The 23,746-nt window shown below is 47.6% G+C and overlaps 1 long non-coding RNA gene and 1 other non-coding gene across 2 annotated transcripts in view; both read right to left on the bottom strand.

The window, feature by feature from the left end:
- Positions 1–1,256: 1,256 nt before the first annotated feature.
- LOC141414779 (uncharacterized) overlaps positions 1,257–23,746 on the bottom strand; it is a 33,435-nt gene continuing 10,945 nt past the window's right edge. Inside the window, exons 2-3 of the long non-coding RNA XR_012439639.1 lie at positions 17,199–22,253; positions 1,257–1,986 (exon numbers count right to left, since the gene is read on the bottom strand). This is a non-coding gene — a long non-coding RNA (uncharacterized lncRNA). The remainder of the gene's footprint in view (positions 1,987–17,198; positions 22,254–23,746) is intronic.
- On the bottom strand, positions 16,946–17,077 carry LOC141415319 (small nucleolar RNA SNORA48). Its single transcript, XR_012440293.1, has one exon. It is a non-coding gene; the product is annotated as a small nucleolar RNA SNORA48 (small nucleolar RNA).

Genomic DNA, 23,746 nt, shown 5'->3' on the forward strand with positions numbered 1-23,746 from the left:
TGGAGGATCCACAAGGACTGGCCATCAGCACTTAAACCACCTTACTGTGCACCAGCACATAACACATAGCAACCTGAGGTAGCTACCATCATTACCCTATTAGAGATGGGAAAACAAGACAGAGAGGCAAAGAAGCTTTTCCAAGGCCACGTGGCTCAAAATTGGCAGAAGAGGGGAGTGAGGCAATTGTCTGGACTAGTGTTTCACTGGAACACTGTCCTTCTGACAGACTTGCAGCTGTACTTCAGAACATGGGCGTGTCCTCTCTGCCAATCATGACAAGCACTTGAGGTAGAGCCCTTCCTTCTCCTCCTCCCATCCCCCATTGCTTTCCCTGCTGCAGGCTCAGCCCTGTCCTGGCTTGAATACTGTGCAAGGATGTCATGCAAAATCACCTTGCTGCCAGGGTGTCCTGGGCCAGCTCTATGATCAGCTGCCTTGGTCACCACTTTGAGATGCCTTATCAACCCTGTGGCCCCAGGCCTGCTGTCAGCCACTAGGCTAAGTCCTTGGGCCCTAAGCCCCAGTAGGCTGCCTGAGACCTTCCTGACACTTGGAACTACCCTAGGACTGACATGAGAGATGGAGCCATAAGAAGCCGGAAACTGGGCATGCGTGTGTGGAGGTATTGTCTCCAGCTCTGGCCCTCCCTGCTTCCTTTATTACCCCTCCCCTGTGTGCATTGGTTGTTCTAGGAGCAGTCCCTGCCCCAGCCCCTCTGCTACCCTCTCTTATGCTTTTTCTTACCCTCACTCTCTCTCTCTCTCTTTCTCAAAACACACAGCCTCAGTTCACTTATATCTAACAAGGAATTGTCTACACCAGTACTCGGCACAGGGCCTAGCAGGTGGTGACTTCTACAGATGTGCCCTGCCCCACTTTTTGTGCTCATCTCTGCCAAATGCTCGTGCAGCCCCGTGGTGACTTCAGTCTCCAGCTTCCACTCTGGAGCACCCACACTGCTGGATGAAGGGCAGACTCTTTTTGGTTTGGTGTCATTGGCATTGCTGTTCTCCCTCCTCTACCTGGAAAATTTTTTATCCTCTGCAGAAGCATCATCTTCCTCAAAGCCTTCCAGGGTTCCCTGGAATATGAGCCCCCCCGACCCGGCTGTCACAGTGCCCCTGCCTCCACTTCTCACAACACAACACTTCCTGGGAGATTTTGGCATTGTTGATTCATTTGCCATCCCTAGCTTGAGTTCTACAATTGGGGGCATGTCTGTTCTCTTTTTATTTGGATGAAGTACACACGATGCAAATCTGTGAATCTGTTCCTTACATGGCAACAGAAACTTTGCAGATGTGATTGAGTTAAGGCTCTTGAGATGGGAAGGTTATCCTAGATTTTCTGGGTGGGTCTGGTTTTATTGTAAGAAGGAGCAATGGAGAAGGACATATTTGAAGACGACTACACTGTGGCTTTGTAGATGGAGGAAGGGGTCATCAACCAAGGAATGTGAAAGCCTCCGGAACTTGAAGAGACAAGGAAACAGCTCCTCCTTTGAAGCCTGCAGAGAGAATGCAGCCTGATGACATATTCACTTAGCCCAGAGAGACTTCTGACCTACAGAACTGCAAGGCAATACATTTGCATTGTTTCAAGCCAGTATGCTTGTGGTAATTTGTTATAGAAGCAACAGGAAACTCATAGAGATAAACAATAGTATTGATGCTAGTAATTAGCATTTATTGAGAGTGTACTATGTTAGATACTGTCCTAGTGCTTTGTGTGGTGTGTTACCTTCTAGGGCTGCCATAACCAAATGCCACAGACTAGGGTCTTAAACAACAGTAATTTATTTTCTCACAGATCTGGAGACCAGAAGTCCAAGATCCAGGTTAATTTCTCTGGAGACCTCTCTCCTTGGCATGCAGACAGCTGCCTCTTCACATGGTTGTCCTTCTATAGGTGAGCACCCGTGGTGTCTTCGAGTGCGTCCTCCAAGGTCTCTTCTCTGTGCATGTGGACCTGTAGTGTTTCCTCCTTTTGTAAGGACACCAGTCAGATTGGTTTAGGGTTCACCTAATGAATTCACTTTAACTTAATCACCTCTTTAAAAGTCCCATCTCAAAATACTATCACATTCTGAGCTACTAAGAGCTAGAATTTCAGCATATGAATTTGGGGGGCAAACAATTCAGCCTATCATGTGGATTATCTTATTCAACCTCCACAATAACACAGTGAAAGAGAATACCCAGGTCCAGGAATTGCCTTTTTATATCCTTTTTCCCATTTTACTATGAGGTAGCTGTCTGTTCGTTTTGAGTTGCAGGGTACAGAGGGGCTCTGTCAGCATTTCTGAAAGGAAAGAATGAATGGGAGTGATCCCCAGGACCCTTGGAAGAACATAAGCCAGGTTGCACCAAGCCTGGAATCTGGTCTCACCTCCTGCTACACCTAGGTTGCCTATGAATGTCTCCAGTGGAAAACCAAAAACCAAGCAGCAGGTGGGTGAGGGGCAGAGAGGTTGGAGAAAGGGAAAGGGTCAACCTGTATTCACCAACTGAGTGCTTCCGTGGAGACTTTCTGGAGGAAGGGTTGATCTGGGCCACGCTCTTATAACCCTAGCTTAAGGTGTTCCCTGGACAGAGTTGGAATGCTACTATCAAATCCTTCTTTCTGAAATTCCAGACTCCGGACTGCAGGCATTCAACTGTCCAAATATGGAAGATTTGTCCAGACCAGCTTGCAAAGGAAAGATGATCAGTGATTCAGCCTGCTGCCCCCTGGATACAGGTGGTTGGCCAGTGCCTATGAGCCAAGGTGGGGCTTGCTCTACCCTGCCTGACAGCTCATTTTGGTCACTGTACCAAAGGGGACAGTTGCTCATAGGGCCCAGGCAAGTTTCTGGCTGGCTACCCAAATCAATAGTAATGCCCCAGTTACCTGTCAGGGAGGGCAGAGAATGATGGCCTCAAGTGCTCAGCCCTCAGAGACCTTTGGCTACAGAAGAACCTCCCTTGTCAAACCAGTTCACTGTGGTCCCAGGATACACACACACACACACTCATACCAGGTCTCTCTATTCCCCCAGCTCCATGCCAGTCTGTAACAGCAGGAGGTAGATGCTCAGTGACAACTCTATCATGATTCAATATGGTGCCCATGGAAGGGCATCAGGAATCCATTAAAAGTTGAAATTATCCCCATTTCAGATTATAGGGTCTTGGTATGAAGAAATGTGAATATCATGCATACCATTCTTCCCACTCAGCTATCCATGGTTAAATTTACTCTGTAACATTCCTCAGGCAAGGCTTGAACTATTCCAGTGATGGGGAGCTTACCACCTTCCAAAGCAGCCTGCAACATCTAGGCAGTTCTTGTGGCTAGTGAGTTCATTGTTAACACTGTCCCATCTGCTTCCTGCTTGGAACCCCCAGACTACTCCCTGTTCTTCATGACTTTTCAGATATTGGAAGGCAGCTAATGGCTCTCTACCTTGAAAGGAGAACATAATGGAATTTTGTAAGAGGAAAGAAATCTAGCCCTCTCAACACCCTGAGTTTTAGGCCTACTTTCTTCTCTGTGGACCCACACATGGGCCTGAGACAATCATGTGCTGGGTTTCCGGGCTCTTCTGATTGCAGACCACATACAATTGATTATGGGAGGGCCTCAGTCCACCGTTTGGGTCCTGGTGGAGTTTCTGGTCCCTAGTCCTGGAGCGAAGGACATTGCTCTTGATTTTGACCAACAGGCTTTTAGGCCTGGTTTTACCACTTCCATATTGGGATTCCTTATCAAATTGTTCAAACTCACTGAGCTTTAGTTTTGCCATCTATGGAATGGAGAAATACCTATTGTTGTTGTTATGAAGATCAAAAGACATTGTATATAAGAAAAATCAAAACACATTTGTAAATCAAAACACATTCTGCAAATAATTAGCCAGTTTGAAATGGTAAGAAAAAGAGCTTATAAAACTGGGAACTCCTTTGTCCTGGGCCCTCCTAATGGGTGAATATAGAGCAGAGCTGGTTTTAAGAGGACATCGGACTCCTCCTCAAGTCCTTCATCTAGTCCCCAGTACCCTGGGGTTTCCAGGGTGGTGCTCACAGCCCCCCATCCCATGTGACCCCTCCCTAGGACCTCTCTGCTCATGCCTCCAGGAGAGTGAGCCCAACTGCCTCTGTCCTAGCTTTGGAGACCTGGGAGAATGGGGTGAGCCATTCATAAGACTGGGTTTGGGGTGGGGGTCTCCTGGCTTCTATCTTCTCTCCTTTCTTCTCTGGAAGCCTCAGGGCTGTAAGCCTGGTGTTGCCCCTGCTCAAACCCTGCTCATCCTGGTCACCATCACTCCCTGCCCAGCCTTTAATTTAGGCCAAGGTTACTTCTAATCCGTAATTAGAGTGGATTTTATTGAGGGAAGCAAGGAGGGATTGGGAGTTGGAGAGTTCAGCCTAATGACAGTGGAGGACTGTGAAGTGAGAGGATCTCATTTAATCCAGCCCCTCCTGGAGCATATGAGGCCAGGAGGGGAGGTTGTCCCACTGGCCAGTGGCTGGGCTGTGCTCTCTGTGTTAGAGTCTCTAGTTGCCTTTTCTTGACTCTCTGTGCAGGTTTGTGCCTTCAAGCTGGTGGTGTCCTATAATTTCATCTTGGACATTTGTATGGTCCCGTGACTAGACAGAGATGGCTGCCGCTCTCAGCTCCCAGTGTCATGGGAGCAGAAAGGCCAGAAATGTCTACAAATAGCAACATGTCACCACCTGCCTAACCCCAATCTGGTTTATCCTGAGTTAGCAGAAGCACTCATGAGATGTACTTCCCAGGTGGGGCTGGGCTAGGCAGCCTGTCCTTCCTCATGCCACATGGTGCCCCAAGGGTGGTAATGCTGCAAGCCAGGGGATCTGCCCAAAGGGCCTTGGGAGGCAGGTGGTGTGGTAGCCTTGGAAGGAGGAGAGGATGAGGTCTGAATTTTGGGGGAGAAGTGAACTAAGATGGATGGTGGGGGACAGGCAGCCTGCTTCAGTAGGGGATGATCTGCTCCAGGAGGCAGCCCTGTTCCCCATGGGATAGCAGAACAGGCCAGCAGGGTATTTACACAGGTTCAGGGCAGATGCGGGGTTTTGCCCAGCAGCCTCCTCTCTGGCTGCCCCATCCTCTCTGCTTGGGCTTCCCAGCTATAAAGCAGGAACAAGTCCCATCCCTTACCTGCCTGGGGGACATTGAGCAGGAGTGAGATAATGTCTGCTACCACACTCTAGACAGAGTCTATTTTTACCATCTAGAGCCAGCCTGACTCCCTTTGAGGGCCTCTGGCCTCCAGAGACAGAGGAACCAGGCTCTCCTGCAGAACCCACAGACCAGTCCTTAGCTCAGTGAGGGAGAAGCCACAGAGCCAGCTCCAAGCTCTCTGGGGCCCCAGGCTTTGGATCCAGGTTAACTCCTGTACAGCCCATTGTTAAGGGTTCAAGGGGCCAAGCCCAGCCACAGCTCTTGGCATTCTGGTTCAACCAGGAATGGGGCAGCCGGGCGTGGCTGGGGCCTAATGAGCTGGGTGTGCCTGAAGGAGTTAGGAGCTGGTCGACAGCTGTGGGCAGGTCCCCACCCACGCAGGTGGGCAGGTAGCTTGCACAACAGTCACCTGTGCACTAAGGGTGCCGCACAGCATTCTTGCCATGTGTTTATTTTTTAAAAAACAAATGCTGAACTTTGGAGGTAGTGATGGGGCTATTTCTAAACATATAAAAGACATTGTGTTAACACTTTTGAACCCCCAAGTGTATCGAATGAGGAAAACTGATGCTATTGTCTAGTTTCCACCAGTCACAAAGAAGGCAGACTGCCAGAAACGCAACAGGGTTCTTGTCTCCCTCAGCTCACCCCTTCCCCACCATTCTCAAAAAGAAGAAATTTTGGCCTTCACTTGAGGCTAGAGGACAGGTGGGTGTCCCTCCTCAGCCATACTCCGTGCCTGGCCTCTGCTGGGGAGGAGCCTTCTGCCCTCAGATGCTCTGTAGACAAACAGAATCATGACCCAACTGCCTGGGCTCCTCTCTGGCTGTTTGACAGGAGGGCGGAGTTCAGAGCTTAGAGCCATCTTGCATAAGGATGCTAGCTAAGATTTCTGGTGGCTCTCAGAATTTGGGACCAAGTCAGTGCTCGAGGTAATGACCACATGAACTCAAGGAACTGTCCTTATTTCAGAGAAGCTGGTCTCTTGCCTGTGCCAGAGTTCAGTGTGGCTGGGAATGTGAAAGGGGCTGTCAGTGCCACCACTGAAAAGCTTTTGAGTGTTCTTGGGCCCCATGTTCTAGGCTGTGCTGGCGGCTGGATTTCCAGTCTATACTGGCTTGTGGCCCTTAGAGACCTCTGTGGGAAAGCTGTGGGAAGGACAAAGGCTGGTGGGCCTGGGAAGAAAACAAGATTATGAGAGAGTGTTCCTGTGCCCCTGATGGCCTCTACTTAGGTCTAATGCCATATGCTGAGGATCTGGAAACACCAGACTCCAGGGTGGGATGGGACCTGGAATGGAGGTGGCTTCTCTAGGATCTTCTTCCAGGATCACAGTCACCTAGGCCACAGTGAGTACATCTTCTGATACTCAGTGTAGCATGTCCTCCATTGAACAGCTTGCAGCTCACTGTAGGCTCTAGGGAGACCAAAAGATGAAGCCATCCTTGGGAGATCCCTCTTCTGATTCAGTCTTTGAGGGGCAGCCAGCAGTCACCATCTCTCTGAAATGACCTTGGAAGTATAAGCTAACAACTTCACTTCTCCTTCCTCACCTCTTGCTTCCTCTGTCCAGACAAATGGGTCCCTTTAGGCTCTTGGATGTGCTAAGCTTTTTCTTCCATCTACCATTCTGTATAATTGATACTCTTATTCCTATTATTTCCAATTTATTTCAGAAAAAATGGCTCCCTACCCTTCTGGAGAGCATTCTTCTGCCATACCCTTAAAATCAGCCTCAGTGTTGGGGGTTGTGTGCAGGAAGCCAAGGTTACATTGTTAGGGTGGGACAGCTGGTGGGGACACAGTAGAAATCTGTCTTTTTCAGTCTTGCAAGTGAGATGATTACATATGTCAGTGAAGGGAGTGTAGTGGGGGCAGAGCTCAGAGACTATTCCTTACTTAGTATGAGATCTTTAGCATCTCCTCTCCCTATTCTGAGCCTCAGTTTCCCCATCTATGAAATGGGGAAACTATTGATGAAACTATGTCTTGGAGTATTGTGGGGACCAAGTGATGTCACAGCTCTCCCCTCTCCCACAGCAGCATCCATGCCAACAACCATCATCTGTCAGTACCCCTAGAACACTGACATTTCCCAGTATGCTCTTAGACTGAGGAGACAGGTGGAGTTGTTGGCAAGGGGACCTGTGAAGCCTGGGCATCACAATTGCCTAGCACCAGGCTGTATATTCCTCTTGTAACTGGCCTGAGTTCATTAACTGCTGCTTCCCAAGGATATAGCCCTTTCTTTTGCTTCCTCCCTCATTCCACCATACACTAGTCAGCCCATCTGTAGGGTGGAGGAGCTCTGCTCAGTCCCCCAAGCCTTAGCCTTGCCCCATTCTTGGTGTCTAGACTGACAGAGCTGAGAAACTCCACATAGAAAGCGCTAAGCCACTCTGTCTCCCAAGCCTGCTCTTTATCTTACCAGATGGTGGCTTAGCAAAGCCCACACAGAGTGTTAGTGATGGAGTCCAGTGGGCAGAGGCCTCCTGGTAAGGAGCTAGGGAGCTCAGTCTTTCATATTTCCCTCACCTACATTTTCCCCAGCACAGCACACACCTGGAGACAGAGAGAAGGGCTTAACCTTCTTAAATGTACTTCTGGAGACCTGCTAGGCTTAGAAAATGGGCTTATGGGTGAGATCTCCCGGTCCTTCTGTCTTCCTCTGGGGAGGCAATGGGCAGACTGTTGAAAGTTTAACAGAGTCAATGACATTCCTCAGCCTGAGAATGAGGAAGTCAGTCCTGCAGAGAGGACAGGCTCTGCCATGTCCACCCCATCACCGACTTCTCCAGCACTACCAAAGCCATCTTCATGCCTGCTATTTAATATGTCACCACTGTGACACTGGGATGGGAATGCTGCAGAGTGAAGTAGTGTGGGCTCAGTGTGGAGGAGCAGCAATGCAGTTCAACTGCTGGGAAAGTCAAGATCCACCTCACTCCATCCCCTTCTTTCAAGTCCATTGTTCTCCTCAATTGTCTGCATAGTGAGCAAGATATTGGCAGCCTGGGTCAGAGGGGACAGTTTTATTTAATTTTTTTAACTTGATTTTATTTTCCTATATTGTGGCAAAATATACCTAACATAAGAATTACCTTGTCTCTTTTATTTCAAGAAACTACATAGATATTGTATTAAGAAATCAAGTTGTGTTTTGAATCCTCATGAGTAAGATTTGTTAGGTTTAAGTAGTAGCATATTTTCTTTGTTTTATACATTGTGCAAAAGTACACATAAAATGTACCATCTTAAGCATTTCTAAGTGTACACAGTTCAGTGGCTTTAAGTATATTCACTGTTGTGCAACCAAACTGCAAATTTTTCCATCTTGCAAAAGAACAATCCCCCATTTCTCCTCTCTCTAGCCTCTGGCAACTGTTTTTGTTTTCTATTGAGTTACACGCTCCACACAGTGAGATGGGTGAATCTTAAGTGTAAAATTCAATGAATTTTGGCAGACGAGCACCCTGTGTAACCACAACTCCAATCAAGACAGAGTTATTTCCACTACACCACACACTTGCCTTTTTCCTTTTTTCTGTCAGTCTCCAATCCTCACCCTAAGGCAACCAGTATGCTGATTCCTATCATCATAGATTAGTTTCACTTGTTCTAGGACTTTGTATAAACGGAATCACACCATAACTGCTCTTTTGTGCTGGCTCTTTGTTTCACACTGACATTTATACATGTCACATTGATCTGTTTGGTCATTTTCATTGCTGAGTAGTATTCTATCGTATGAAGATACCACAATGTGTTTACCCAACTGTTGGTGGGCATCTGGGTTGCTCCAGTTTTTGTTTTTATGAATAAAAATTCTCTGAACATTTTTTTGGTGGTGATACTGGGGTTTCAACTCAGGGCTTCACAATTGCTAAATGTTTTACCACTTGAGCCACCCTGCAAGCCCTTTTTTGTCCTGATTGTTTTTGAGCTAGGGTCTCTTGAACTATTTGCCTGGGCTGGCCTCAAACCATGATTCTCCTGATGTTTGCCTCCCAGATAGCTAAAATTACAGGTGTGAGCCCTCAGTGCCACCCTTCTATGAACATTTTTAAATGAGTTTTCTTTTAGTAAAAATATGATTTGATTTTTCTTGGGTAAATACTGAGAGTGGAATTGGTGATGCATAGGGTATATGTGTGTTTAACTTAATAAGAAACTGCCAAAGCATTTTCAAAAATGGTATCATCTTATACTCCCAATAACAATGCATGATAAAGTTATTCCATATCCTCACCAACACTTGGAATTATTGGTTTTTTCAGGTTTGGCTATTCCAGTGGGCATGAAATGCTATTTGCTTTTACTTTGCACCTCCTGATTAATACAATGATGCTGAGCAAAGTTTGATATTGTGACATTTCTGTTCAGGTCTTTAGTTCTCCTTTATTGGGCTTTTTTCTTGGATCTTTCCTGTTTTCTTAATATATGTTGATTTAAAAAAATGTTGATGGAGGCTGAGGCAGAAGCATCATAAGTTTGATACCAGCCTGAGCAACATAGAAAGACCCAGTCTCAAAAACAGAAACCAGAAAAGTTGTTAAAGTGTAATTTATCAACGCTGTTTCTTTTGTTAAGTGGCTTAGGTGTTTTGGTCCGTGCTTAAGAAAATGTTACCTCTTCCAAGTCTCTCTCCTCTGTATCTTTTAGATGATTTGTAGTTTTGGGTTTTTTTTTTTTGTGTTTTGTTGCTTAGGTCTATATCCATCTCAAAATAACTTTTGAACATAATGGGAGGTAAGTTTCAATGCTCACTTTTTAACATCAGCTGTTCTGGCAGCCTTTAATTAAAAAAAAAAAAAAGCACGCTGTGCCTTTGTTGCTCAGTGGAGCACTGCCAGTAGATCTACTTCTAGACTGTTCTGTTTCCTTGATCCTATTGTCTATTCTTATGCCAATACCATATTGTCACGATTGCTATTGCTTTCCAGCAAGACCTCACTCAGGCAGTGAGAATTCTCTGTGGTGTAGCAGATTCTCAAAACATCCAACCTATTCCCCTCAATATTTATTCTTTGACCTTTTCATCAGTCAAGCAGCTCTGTGCTGACTGCCCCAGGGTGGTGGACATATAGGATGCAATGCAGGAAAAATGGGGGCCTTCTTGGCTTTGGTTTTCAAAGCTCATGCCCTCAGGGGAACAGAGACACTTCCAGACAGCAACTGTCCTGCGGCTAGAGAAAAAGCCCCTAGGCTGGGTAGAGAGAGAGGAGCAGGAGGGAATTAGAGAGAGAACAGCTGTCTTGGGCTAGAGTTCAGGAGCCAGCAAGACTCAAGGAAGGCACGGGAGCAGCCTTGTAGAGCTTCTCCTGTCTCCTGATGGCTCTGGGGCAGAATGTTCTCGGGACTCTCAGTATAGCCCGGAGAAAGCTGCACCATGAGGGATTGTGGGGGTAGAACAGTGACCAACTGAAAAGCAGTCTGCCTGGAAAAAGTCACCCCAATGTCTTGGCTCTCTGCAAAACTCCTAGAAAGTCAGTCCTGATACTAAGAAAAGAGGGCAGAGATCCTGAGTTGACTGGTTAATTTTCTGCCCCTCTAGTGGCCAGGGACTGAGACTGAGTTACAGAAGGGAAAGTGTGTCTCTAAGGCCTGAATGAGTTGCTCAAGGTGCCTTCTGGCTTTTTTTGATCTAGCAAACCAAGCCTGATGTTTATGAAGAGTGTGAGCTGGGAGATGACCCTGTCCCTTCTGAAGGGACAAGAACTGGTAGGAGGAACTGGGGGAGCCCTGACCAGTTGGTTCACCTGCCTCACTAATTTCTAGCCCCTGTCCTTGAGATATCAAAGAGTCATTGAACAATTTGTCCTCATACTATATTTTTTGTTTATTTTGAGGGAGGATCTTATCTCTCAAAATAGTCTTGGCTGGCTTTGAGCTCATGATCCTCCTGCCTCTACCACCTTAATGTTGGAATTATAGATATGCACTGCCTTACCTGGCTCGAATTTGTTCTTCTGAGTTCTAGTTCCTCTTTTCTGAAAGGCTTTGATCATTTCCATTTAAAGAATTGCTCTCATCTTGAGCAATACAAAGGAAATTTTGTAGGTTCAAGCAAAAGCCCTTGGATCTGTGTGAGGGAAAGTTTGGACCAGTGGCTGTTTGGGCACTGGAGTTGTGAGTGAGGACATCGACTTGTGCCACTGGCTGCAGAGAACATTGAGGTGGGGCTGCCTCATGCTTCACGGTCCTGGCATTAATTTCCATACCATCCGTGCCCTGACTACACCCATGTTAGGTATGGGGAAACTGATGCTTCAGCCCTATTTATCAAGTGCCAGGAAAGTCTAGCAGCTTGCGTGTTGTTTTGCTTATGTTATATGTTCAGCTTGTACCGTAACTCCAAGAATTTTAAAGAGGCATTTCAAAATGCATTGAATTAATGCATTCCTTTGCTATGATCCCATGTCCACCAAATGTTCCAAAATGAGACACGTGGAAAATGGAAAACAGACCAAAAATATTTGCTTGACTGACACTATGGATTAGGGTGTCCATAAGAATATAAACACTCACCCACCCACTGGGCACGCACCCTGCAGGGTGGGCCCTAGGATTAGGGCCTTCCAAAGAAGCCAAGGTTGTGCTGGCAATTTCAGGGCTACTCCCGGCCTCGGTATGCTGGGGGTGACTATGCTGGGCACCAGGGTCAGAGGAACACAGTCACCTGGAGCTCAAAAGAGGCCCTTTGCTCACTGCCCAGGCAGGTGTTGGGGGTGTCACTCCATGCTGAGAAGGCTGCTGTCACTCAGGGACTTGGAAGATGGGGAAAGAGGTCAGGACTTGTAGTTCATTGCTAAGTAAAGCCCAGCTCCCCCCTGGGGTCCTGTGGACTGGGATCCTGTTGCAGGACTGTGTGACTGTGCTTGAGGGAGCACTGAACTTGTTCACCCTGCCAGCAGTCCAACTGTGACTTGCATGAGTCTCTTACTCATCCTGAAGTCATCCGTCATGTCTCTAGGAGTGAGTAATTCAGGGAGGGCAGAGCGGGGGGCTCCAGGTTGGGGTGGGAAGATGTTGAAGAGGCAGTGTGGTTCAGGATTAGCAGTATCCCTCCCCCTCCAAAGCAGGAAATGCTTCTGTTCTTGAGAAGACACACAGCCTTGATCTCCAAAGTGGATGTGTGTGCACACAGTGCTTAACTTAAGGAAGCCTGTGACCAAAGGATCCAGGACTTCCCCTACATCCCTAGGTGACCAAGAAAGTGCCAGCCGGAGGGATGCCAGCAGGGCCCATTTTTAACTTCTTAATAAAATATGAACTCTTATTTGTCTAGTGCGTTATCCCACTTTGACCCTTCAAGGGAACAGGCCAGAGGTCATTGTTTTCACATAACTTGTTAGTGTCCCTTCACCAGGAAATATCAGGACTGGGATTAGAACCCACATCTCTTGATGACTACAGCCCTGCACCTCTGGACTGTGAGTGCTCCCTCTGAGTAGAGGGCCCTGCCCACCTGCCTGTCTTGTCTTGTTTTCCCTCCATGATCAGATTCTAAATCGGGCTCAGTGAGGACCCGTCAGTTCACCTTTTCCTGTGCTGTGCTCACAGAGATCCCAATAGTGGGTGCTTCTGGGTAAGGTTCAATTCCAGAGCATTTTCCCTTCTCCTGCTCCAGGGTTGGCCTAAGAGACCTGGATGACTTCAGAGCAGAGCCTTTTTGAATGCAGTAGCAGGTGGAAGAGCCAGGAGACCACTAGAGCAGGGAGGGTTGGTGAGCAGTCTGCTGAAATTGCCTTCTGGCCCAAGCCTAAGGAGTTGAGTACCAGCGATCAGCCTTTCAGTGATGGACTAGGCTGAGGTGTCTCACAGTTCCTAGCCCACTTCCTACCACAGAATCATTAGAACACATCCTTAATTTCCTGCAGGAGGAAACCCAGCAGGAAAATTGCCTGGGAAAAGAGCTCCACTTATGTGAGCACGTACTATGTCCCTGGGCACAACACTATGTGTTACATTCTGGATTGTCCCAAACATTCCCTGGGAGACAGACATGATCGTCCTCTTTATGATGATGGGGGAACTGAGACTGCAGGGCTTCCTTAACTAGGATCACATCCATCGCCCAGCTAGGAAGTGAGGGAGGCCAAATATCTGATGGACATTTGGAATGGCACCAGTGGTCATTGAATTGAATCACCCTGCTGTAAGAAGTGGACAGCAGCTTCAAGAAAGAGAAAGAGGTGGCATGGAGTTCAGACTGTAATGGGCTGACTTGTGCATCTGCCCGTCCATATGTTAAAATCCTATACCTCAGAACGGGACCATATTTGGAGAAAGGAACTTAAAAAGGTAATTAGGCAAACATGAGATCACTAGGGTCATACTGCAATGTGACTGGTGTCCTTGTAAGAAGAGATTTGGACACGCACGTACACAGAGGGACAACCCTAGGAGGACACAGGAAGATGACATCTGCAAACCAGGGAGGGAGGCCTCAGAGGAAACCAGCCCTGCCAATACTGCTCAGACTTGCAGCCTCCAGAATTGTAAGAAAATAAATTTCTATTATGTGAACCTCTCCCCTCCTGGCTGGTGTCCACACACCATACTTGGTTAAGGCAAACCTATCAAATTAATACAGAGCCCCTTCAACAGCTGCGCTGTGTGTTCCCAGTCCCTGTATACAATAGGTGCCAAATCCATGTTTATTGAGTGGCTGAAGTAAGGAAGTGTCATAAGTGCTGGCCTCTCCAATAGGCGGAGACCATTCAAATGTTGATTTTTGCAACCAGCCTCCTTCCTTCTGTTGAAACTTCCTGTTTCTGAGGAACAGAGATTTTTACAGATCCCAGAGGGCAGCCAGTAAACCAGCAGCTATTACCAAATCATTCTGGTTTTGATGAGCTCAGCGGGTATGAATCAGAAGTAGGCAGACTTGCATTTCTCTTGAAATCTACCCAAGGTTAATGTCAGCAGGAGAATCAAAATGTGTTCATGTCTTCATTGCCAGCCGGAAACATGGACAATGTGGTGCCCTAGGCCAGGTGGAAATGTCCCTCTTTCCTTCTGTGTGAAACAGGAGGACACTCAGGGCCTAGGCAATGCCCAAGACTGCTGTCAATACAGAAGCAACCTCTCAGCATCCAGCTCTGTCTGTCGTCCTCATCTGGATCTCCTCTTTGAAAAAAGAGAATCCCAATGCTAAAAGGTCCCTGCTGGAGCCCTTGTCCTCCTGGTGGCTACTGTGGCCTACAGCAGGGCCTGGATCTTTTTTTTTTTGGTGGTACTGGGGGGTGCTAAGCATGTGCTCTACCACTTGAGCCACTCCACCAGCCTGCATGGCTACTCTTGAAGGGAGCACTGGTGGTTTCCCCAGAGATGTTTGAGCCAGGGAGAGACTATGGGAGTCTGCACAGCTAGAAGCCCCCAGCCTTTGACTTAGGAGTCAAGGGCTCTTGGTCCTGCACTGGACTGGGGTTAGACAGGACATGGGTTAGGGTTACGGCTGGGCAAGTGCTAGGTCACGGTGAGCCTGGTTGTTGTTAAGGACATCCTGTGAAACTTGCAGGGACTGCTCAGGAACTGGGAGAAATGGTGGGCCATGGAGTTCGAGCAGGAAGTCCTCAGGTGGGATGCAAATGGTTGAGAGCTCAGGTGGCCCTGGCTTCTGATTCTGGCTCTGCCATTGGTTGGCTGAGAGGCCTGGTGAGGTGTGTCCCCTGTCCCATTGCCATTGGGGTGCATAGGGTTACCTCTGAGGATGATGGGGGTTGTGTAGGGTTATGTATAAGTAAACTGTCAGCACAGACTACCCTATGGTGGTGGTGGATGGGTAACTGAAGCCAGTCCTGCCTCGAGAGCTTGCCAGGCATGATCAGTCAGAGTTCCTGATAATAATCTTGTCCCACCAGCCTTCCAGCACAGAAGCTCTTCCTGGGGCCTGGAACTCCCTCTCCCACCCATGCCTGGCCCTCACCTCCTCCTCCTATCCACTCATCTCAGGCATCCCCTCCTCCCCACCTCTCCTCCCAAGGCAGTCTTTCTTGGCCACTCCCTCTGAGTGGAGCCAGTCCGTCTGTCTGTCTGCCATGCGCCTGGCCTCTTGTCACACGTCCCTCTCCCTCTACACACCCACACTCTGCAGTAGAACCGTCCTTCCCCTCCAGGTCATGATCTCCCAGGCCCTGGCAGTCATCTTTTCCTCCTGGGACCTAGTCCTGAGTCTGAAAAATAATAACAGCTCAATAAACCAGTGGTGTTGAAACAATTAATGGCTTACTAAATGAATGACTTCGCCTGGATAAGAAGCCCATTCCTAAAATGAGTCACAAGCCTGAGCCACTGAGCCCCACCCCCACCCACTGACCCCAGCGAAAGCCTCCCTGTGATAACGTCATCATCACCCTTAATTCTCAGAATCCCTCAGGCCTCCTTCCTTCTTCTCCTTCACCCCATCTGCTTCCCATCCCCCCCTCCTCCTTCCTTTTCTTCCTGCTCTGCGGCAGTACATCTAAAAAAGGCAATGTTCCTCCATGCTGAGAAGTGGTGGGGTTTTCATCCAGTCGTGCAGGACATGGAGATGGGATCAGGAGACCCATCCTCCTCAGAGAAGCAGGACAGAGAAGGGTCCTGTGGGACGCTGGGGGCTGGACACAGAGACTGCTGCCACAGGGTGCCCTTGGGTCAATTGAGCAGGAAATAGGGAGGACCTAGGTCCAGGAGAATGAAGGGACTTTACTGAGAAGGCCCAGACCAGAGAGAATGGGCTGTGGGAAGCTACATATCCTGTGTCCTTGATTCTGGGATGGGGAAGTGTTTGGCTGTTTGCGGTCCTTTGGGTGGGAGGCAGCCATCCTCCCCCTACCCAACTTATGATCAGGAGGAGCCCAGCCAACCTCAGTGAACACCACCAGCTCGCTCATCTCATTTGCTCTCCTCTTACTCCTTTCCTTATCCTGAAATAGCTTGGAGCTGCTTCTGGACTTAGAAGGATGGGGTCACTTGCAGCAAGCTCCTTAGATCACAGCCATTTTCCTGTCATGCACTTTCCATGAGGAGACAAAAACATAATGAGGACCCTTCTTCTGGAAAACTGATGCTTCCAGGATCATGAAGAGAACAGATGGGATTTTAGTGATTTGTTAAAAAAAAAATTCCACAGATATCTGAATAAAAGGCAGTTTCTAAGGTTGGAAAAATTAGGGACTTGAGAATGAATAGAAGGACTTCATGTATCAGGTGGAAAGTGTATGGCATTAATAAACTCCAAAAATGTTTTGTGAATCGGTAAAAGTAAATAAGCCTAAGAAGTGTGGATAAATCACAGGAGGTTTCTTGGCAGGTCCTGCAGGGGCAGAGGGGCACCAAGTGGCCACCCAAGTCACATGTCCAGCCCTACCTTCTCACTGCACTTCAGTCGGCTCCTTTTCTGTCTCTTCATTGGATGGTGAGCCCTGGGCTGTCAGGGATGTAGACGTTATCACTCCTAGCACAGGGCCTAGCACAGAGTTGGTGCTGAATAGGCAGCAGCATATAATTTATCACACAAACTGGGACACTTCAAGAGTGAAGGGAGATTGTTAATAATTATGTCAGGATAACAGTTGTAATCTGGGATAATCCTGGACAAACAGGTGTCTGTTCTCTATCCTATGCATAAGTGTTTGGCTGAATGAATGAATGAATGGTTCTTTCATGGGCTGAAGCTCTGCACTGAGGTACTCATGGCTTCCTATATCCACTGGTGTCACTGTCCAGAAAATTCATCTGTGTGCACAGTGGATGCCTTGTGTGTGTGTGTTTTCCATGTGTCCAAAGCATGAACCAGGGATGGGCATATGGAAAGCCAAGTGAGGGTAGGCAGGGGTTGTTTTGGTCTGGATAATTATGAGATGAGCACCACCAACCTGATGCCACTTTCCCCAGGTCAGGAACACCTTGTGTGTTTTGAAATCCATCTCTTTTTTTTGTATGTTGCAGACATGGACTCCACTGTGGAAAGAAAAGGCGGGCGAGGTTGAGCACATGGCAGAGCATTCCGTGCTGTGAGAACTCACCTGCTCTGTATTCTTTAACGCATTTAGTTCTCACATCAGCCTCGTGAAGTGGGTACTCGTGAAGCAGACTTCCTCTTACAGGTGAGTCAATTGAGGCCCATGGTCACAGATACCAGCATCAGAGCTGCAAGTCACATCCAAGTCCATCAGACACCAAAGCCTGAATAACCAAGCCCCACTGTAGAGCCCAGATGAGAGGCTGGCAGAGACCTGGCCAGGGTGAAGTCAAAGAGAGGGGCAGCCAGGGCAGGACCCCTTTTTCCTCTTGGATCCCCATATCTTGCCAGGCTCTCTCTGTTGTGTGGATGGAGGAGAGGTAAGGAGGTGGGTCCTGTCTGGGTCTGGGCCAGAGCAGGGCTCTTGTAAGCAAGTTGATTGAGCACTTACTGGAGGGCTGGTCTCCACCTGCCCTCCAGTGGTAGCCAGCACCATTCCTGAGACAAGCCAGTCACGTGCGGCTCACTGGCGCCCTCTAGTGCCTCCCTCTTATGGCCCACTGGTCACCCAGTGTGTGTGCACACACCACACTCCACTCTCCCTGAACCAGGCCTAGGGACAGTCCCCCAGTCTAGAATTTATCCTCCAACCTAAAACTTATCTTCCAGAATGGGACAGTTTGAGCATGGGAGAAGGCTATCGATAATAATGCTGGGACAACAGACATAAAATAGAATTTTCCCAGGCAAGTCCGGGCATCTGATCATCCTAGGTCAAAAGTCCCCCTCCCTACCATATCCTCCAGAAACGTCTGTGGGAGTGGCCTGGTGGATACAGTGATACAACACATAGGAAGTGCTTAGCAGGGGCCTGGAAGGGGAGGGGACCAATAACTGAAGTGGTCAGTGAACAGCCATTAGCTCTGCTTGGTAGGCAGACTCTGCTCGGGGACAACTCTGGGAGCCCATTTCCAAGTGGGAAGACAGACGTTGCATTCAGACCTCCTAAGGAAGCAGGAATGAGGAATCTAATTACTGGGGTGTGAGGATTTGTGGGATTCAGTGTGTGTTGGCTGAAAAAGTAAACCAAAGCACTACCTGTGAGTATCTAGGCCATTCCTTTTCTGGTAATTTTAGGTCTTTCAGGGGATCTGGAAGGGAAATCACATCTCGTGCAAGAGGGATGCTTTGACATGATGTTTTCCCCACTGGTTTGGCAGATAGGCCCTCCTACCACTGCCTGTTCCCTGTCACCAGCTCTAGGGACAATCTCTGCGCTTCTGGGTGACTAACAGGGCAAGCTTCTGGGATGCCTCCCATCCTGACCTCCACTCTGCCCTCTGCCCTCCATTTCCTTATCACTGCTTTTGGCCTCCAGGGGAACAGCCTTGGGGAGATTTGCTAAGCTTCTGGTGTCCTGGAGCTCCCTGACAGGGGTTGGTACAAGGTGGCCAGCAGCTGTGAGCCCCTATACCAGGTGGGACCCAACTCTTCTGGAGCTGACAACTATAGGGGACGTTCCAGTGGCCAGGGCCAAGGTGGAAGGACTGAGGCAGGTTTGGGGTACAAAGATGAAGGTGCCTTAGGAACAGGAAGCACAGAGAAGAGCCTGGAGGACAGGGCCCAAAGGACTTCCACAGGTTGCTAGGTGGAGGTGAGAGTGAAGGCATGACAGAGCTCAGCATGGGCTCCTAGAGGACAGTCTGGGGTCTTGGGCTGCGTGTGTACATGTGTGTATGTGTGTGTGTGTGCATGTGTGCATGTGTGTGTGTGTAAGTAGGATAAGTAGGTAGAGAGGTGGGTTGGTAGGTAGGTAGATGTGACTCAGGGAGACATGCAAATTACCTTGGCAAAGACAAGGGATTTCAGCAACACGCAAATACCATTTTGAAAAGCCCTTCTTGGCAGAGGGGAGATGAGCCAGGTCTGGTACCTTTTCCAGGAAAAGGGGAGAAAGCTTTGAGTTGGTATTTGTGTTCCTCAAACCAGTTTGCCCACGTCCTTGGCATCCGAGCCCTGTGAAGGACCTGCTTGGAGCCGGGCATGTCTGGGCCTGAGGGTGGCAGTGACTCTGTGAGGTCGTGCAGTCTCTGCAGGCACTCCTACAGTGGGGCCAGCAGGTCCCTGTTGGAGCAGAGGGGCCTGGCTCTGCTTGCCCGCCATCCTCCAGGTCCTCACTCGCTCTGGCAGCTCCAAGCTCCACTGCTTCCCTCTACTCCACTTGTCCCTTGTCCTAGCCCTGTCCTTCCTCAGCACTCCAGCTCAACACCCATTTGTGCTCCTGCTCACACTCAGAGCTTTGCAGCACTGGCAACACGTGGCCATACATAAGCACTGGGTCTGGAGTGAGAAGAACCTGAGTTTGAGATCAGACTCTGCCATTCACCTGTGATGTGGCCTTGGGCAGGGGGATCTCTTTGAGTCTCAGTTATCTCATCTGTAAATTGGGAATAATAGCTCCTACAGGTGCTTATCTCACAAGGCTGTCACGGGTATCAGATGAGATGATGCAAGCGCAAAAGGCTCTGCCAGTGGGAGGGATCATTACTGCTGTTTTCATACCACGTTGCACTTAACCAGGAATGGAAAGATACGTACCAGTGCTGCTGGCATGCACTGTCCTCACTCATTCCAGAACTATCTGTCCCAGAACTTCTGGGTGCTGGGCACTGTTGTACACATGTAGCCATAGAGGTCAATGCAACACAAGATCCCTGTCCTCTTGGGGCTGACATTCTGGGGGAGAAGTCCCACCAACCTCCTAGTCAGGAAGGAGGAGCCACTGCAGACCCATGGAATCTAAGCCTAAGCACCTCCCAGTCTTCCTGTGACCTAAGAAGCCCTTGAGAAGAAAAACAAGGTCATTCTGATCCCTGCTGGGAGACTCAGAGCGTTATGGCAAGAGAACACAATGATTAAGTGTAATTGCCCATTTTACAGATGAGGAAATGGAGGCCCAGGAAGGTTTAACTGCCTTGCTTTTAGTTATGCAGCTGTTCAGTGACAGAGTTAGTCAACAAATATTTATTGAGCTTCTATTTGGTGCCACCCACCATTCTAGGCACTAAGGACAAAGTTTCTGCCATGTGAGAGCTTACATTCTCTTATGGAGTGACTTAGGACGTTTGTAAAAACAAGCTAATTTCAGCTAGTGATGTGTTCTAGGAAGATCATACAGGATACTGGAAGGGCAAGTGACTGGGAGAGGACTGGTCAGGGAAGTCCACAGGAAGTGACATTTAAACTGAAGAGCCAAGAAGAGGACTCTCTGTAAAGAACCCTAAACAGTGATCCAGATAAGAGACATGAAGGACTCCTCACCACTCACTTACAAGGCTAAGGAGCAAACAGGAGCCATGTCCCTCCAAGAAGAGGAGGGCTTCTGAGCCTGGGCATTCAGGAGCCAAGTGGTCCTTCTTGATACAAAGAGCTCTGGGGCTTCCTTGGTTTTATTTTTAATAGACTTTACTTGTTAGAGTCATTTTAGGTTCACTGAAATATTGAGCACAAAGTACAGGGAACTCCCAAATGTCCGTTTCCCCACATATATGGTACATTGGTTATAAAAGATGAAGTTACATTAAAGCATGTATCACCTGTAGTCTATAAGGTTCATTCTCGCTATTGTATGTTCTGTGGGTTTTAATAAAAGTACAATGAGGGTGAATATGATCAAATTACAGTGCATGCATGTATGAAAATAGAATAATGAAACTCATCAAAAATTGTAAAAATAAGAAGGGGGGGAGATTAGAAAGAGTAATAGAGAGAGTGAATAAGGCCAAAGTATATTATATTCATGTATGGAACTATCACAATGAAACTTCTAATAAAGGCACAATAGATACTACCGAATTCCATTTACAAAAAATAATAAAATAGAAGTATAATGACATGTTACCCACCCACCATCATGGTATTATAAGAAAATCCCTGAAAATCCTCTGTGTTCTGCTACTCACCCCTTATAAATGGCAGGTCCTTGGTCTCAATGAAAAATTAATTTGGGGGCAGACACACAGAGGAATTTTTAACATAGCAGTATTTATTTAAGCAAAAGCTTGATTTATTGAAGCTGAGGTGATTGCAAAGTGCTGGTATGCCCACAAAAGAACCTGAAGGTGGGTAGCTCAAGCAAGCACTGAAGTGCCACCCATCTTAGGCACTTCTGTAGCTAGGGTTTAATGATTATGGTAAGGATATGTACATAATTGTGGGTTTTTCCAAGAAGTGAGGGGACTTTTCAAAGAACCAGGGAATGGGGAGTGATATAACTAATAAGGTGTCCTCAGAGCCAAGATGACAATTTGAGGGAAGGTGCATGCATGAAGCCACAACTGTAATGAGATGTAGGTGAGGCCTCTGGTTGACCTCTAAAGTTGGGAAAGTTGCTGGAGACCATTGGCTGCTGAACAAGAAGTAGCATCTATTGTAGTCAATTATTACTCCAGGACAATGGTGGAGCAGGATGTTTGGCAAAATGTACCCGGATACAGTGCTGCTCCTGTTCCCTGGCTCCTTTGTGTTATTATTCTCTTCCCAACTGCCTACCCCATATCTGCAATCACTAATAGCTTCTCTGTCTCCATAGTTTAGCCTTTTCAGACTGGCTTCTTTCATTTAGTAATATATATTTAAGGTTTCCCCGTGTCTTTTCACAACTGCGTCACTCATTTTTTAGTGTTGAGTCATATTCCACTTTTATGGATGTAGGGCTGCCTTTTGTTGTTGTTGGTTTGAGGTTTTATTTAGCTTTTATTTCAGGGATGTCAGCTTGCAAGCCCTTTCATCCCCAGAGGTGAGATGGGCGGAGGGGGAGCAGGCTTTATGGCTGGGTACTAGTACACTCCAGTCAATGGGTAAGGTTTTTCTGGACTCCAAGGCTGCACTTCCACTGGTGTCCAACGGGTGGCTCCCAGGCAGCTGAGCCACGTTTCTTGGTTTGGGAAAGGATGAAATACTTGGCCACTTCCATTCTTCAAGGAAAGAGGATTTCAATGCCTTACCCTCACACAGTATTGCCTCCTACAAGACTGGAAACGTCCCAGAAGTCTGGTCCTCACAGTGGATTCTGATTTCAAGCAGGTGCTTCCATAGCTCCATGTATGGGGAGAGGTTCCTGGAAGGAGAGAGGTGCTAGGTTGGCAGCCTAAGGGGAAACATTTCTGGTGAAGGGTGCCGTTGCCTCTGCCAGCAAGATGGAACCATGGCAACAGATAAGCGGATAAACAAAGCGTGGTATAGCCATAGAACGGATAGCCTTAAAAGGGAAGGAAATTCTGACAGTTGCTACAGCATGGATGAACTTTGAGGACACTGCTAAGTGAAAGAAACCAGACACAAAAGACAAATATTTTATGATCCTACTTAGGTGAGGTATCTAAAGTAGCAAAATTCCCAGAGACGGAAAGTACAGATGCTCTTCAACTTGCTATGGGATAACTGCAAATCAAAATGTTGTGAGTTGAAAGTGCATTTACTTTGCATAACCTGAGGAACACAGAACTCAGCAACACAGAACACTGTAGAGTGCCAGAGTTTCTCCTCCTGGCCTTGGAGCTGATTGAGAGCTGTGAGTACCACCACTGCCCAGTATCAAGGGAGAGGATGGAACCACATTATCTCCAGCTCAAGGAAAGATCAAAATTTAGAATTCTAAGACAGTTTCTATTGAACATACATCATAAAGCTGAAAAATTATAAGTGGGACCATTGTAAGTTGGAGACAATCTGTAGAAATAGATGTTGCTGGAGGTAGTGTGTGCATGGTGGGAGAGGGATGGGAACAAGTGTTTAAGAGACAGAATGGCAGAAAAGCTTGGGAATGTGCTCAATGCCCTTGATCTATATACTTAAAAGTGGTTAAAACAGTATTTTACTACAACGAAAATATTTTTAAAGATTAATTTTTTTTAAAGGATCAAGTTAGGCCCAGCGGCTCATGCCTAACTACTCAGGAGGCAGAGATGAGGAGGATTGAGGAGTGAGGCAAGACTGGGCAAAAAGTTTGTGAGACCCCATCTCAACCAGAAAAGCTGGACGTGGTGGTATGTGACTCTCACCTCAGCAACATGGAGAGTATAAATAGGATTGCAGTCCAGGCTGGCCCAGATAGGGAGAACCTATCTCAACAATAACCAAAGCCAAAAAGGGGGTAAGGAGTGGCTCAAATGTTAGAGTATCTATGAGTTTAAACTTCAGTACTGCCAAAAAAGAGAAAAAAGTAGACCTAATCCTGTTGTTTCATAGGTGTCAATCTGACTTGGAGCTTCTGTTGGGCATTTCATGGGTGGAGACTTCACCTGAACATCGAGTCTCCGGCGGGAAGACCAGTGTTGGCACCTAATAACTGAGCACTACACTCCTCAGAAATACTGTAGGGGAACTGACACTCATCCTAGTCTACCTGGCAGAGCTGTCATGGGAATCAATGAGGTCACATTTGTGAAAGCAAACTCTGTACAGGTAAAGAGTCATTAACCTTATCATTCTTGTTGCCTACCTAGGTCAAGGGCTCTATCTGGGAACATGACTAACTGTTGGAAAGTTTTGTCAGAATTGTGAAATAGCAAAGGTTTCTCTCTTCCTATATGTTATCTTGGTCTATCACTC

This window comes from Castor canadensis, chromosome 12 (genome assembly GCF_047511655.1).
Source record: "Castor canadensis chromosome 12, mCasCan1.hap1v2, whole genome shotgun sequence".
Taxonomy (NCBI): domain Eukaryota; kingdom Metazoa; phylum Chordata; class Mammalia; order Rodentia; family Castoridae; genus Castor; species Castor canadensis.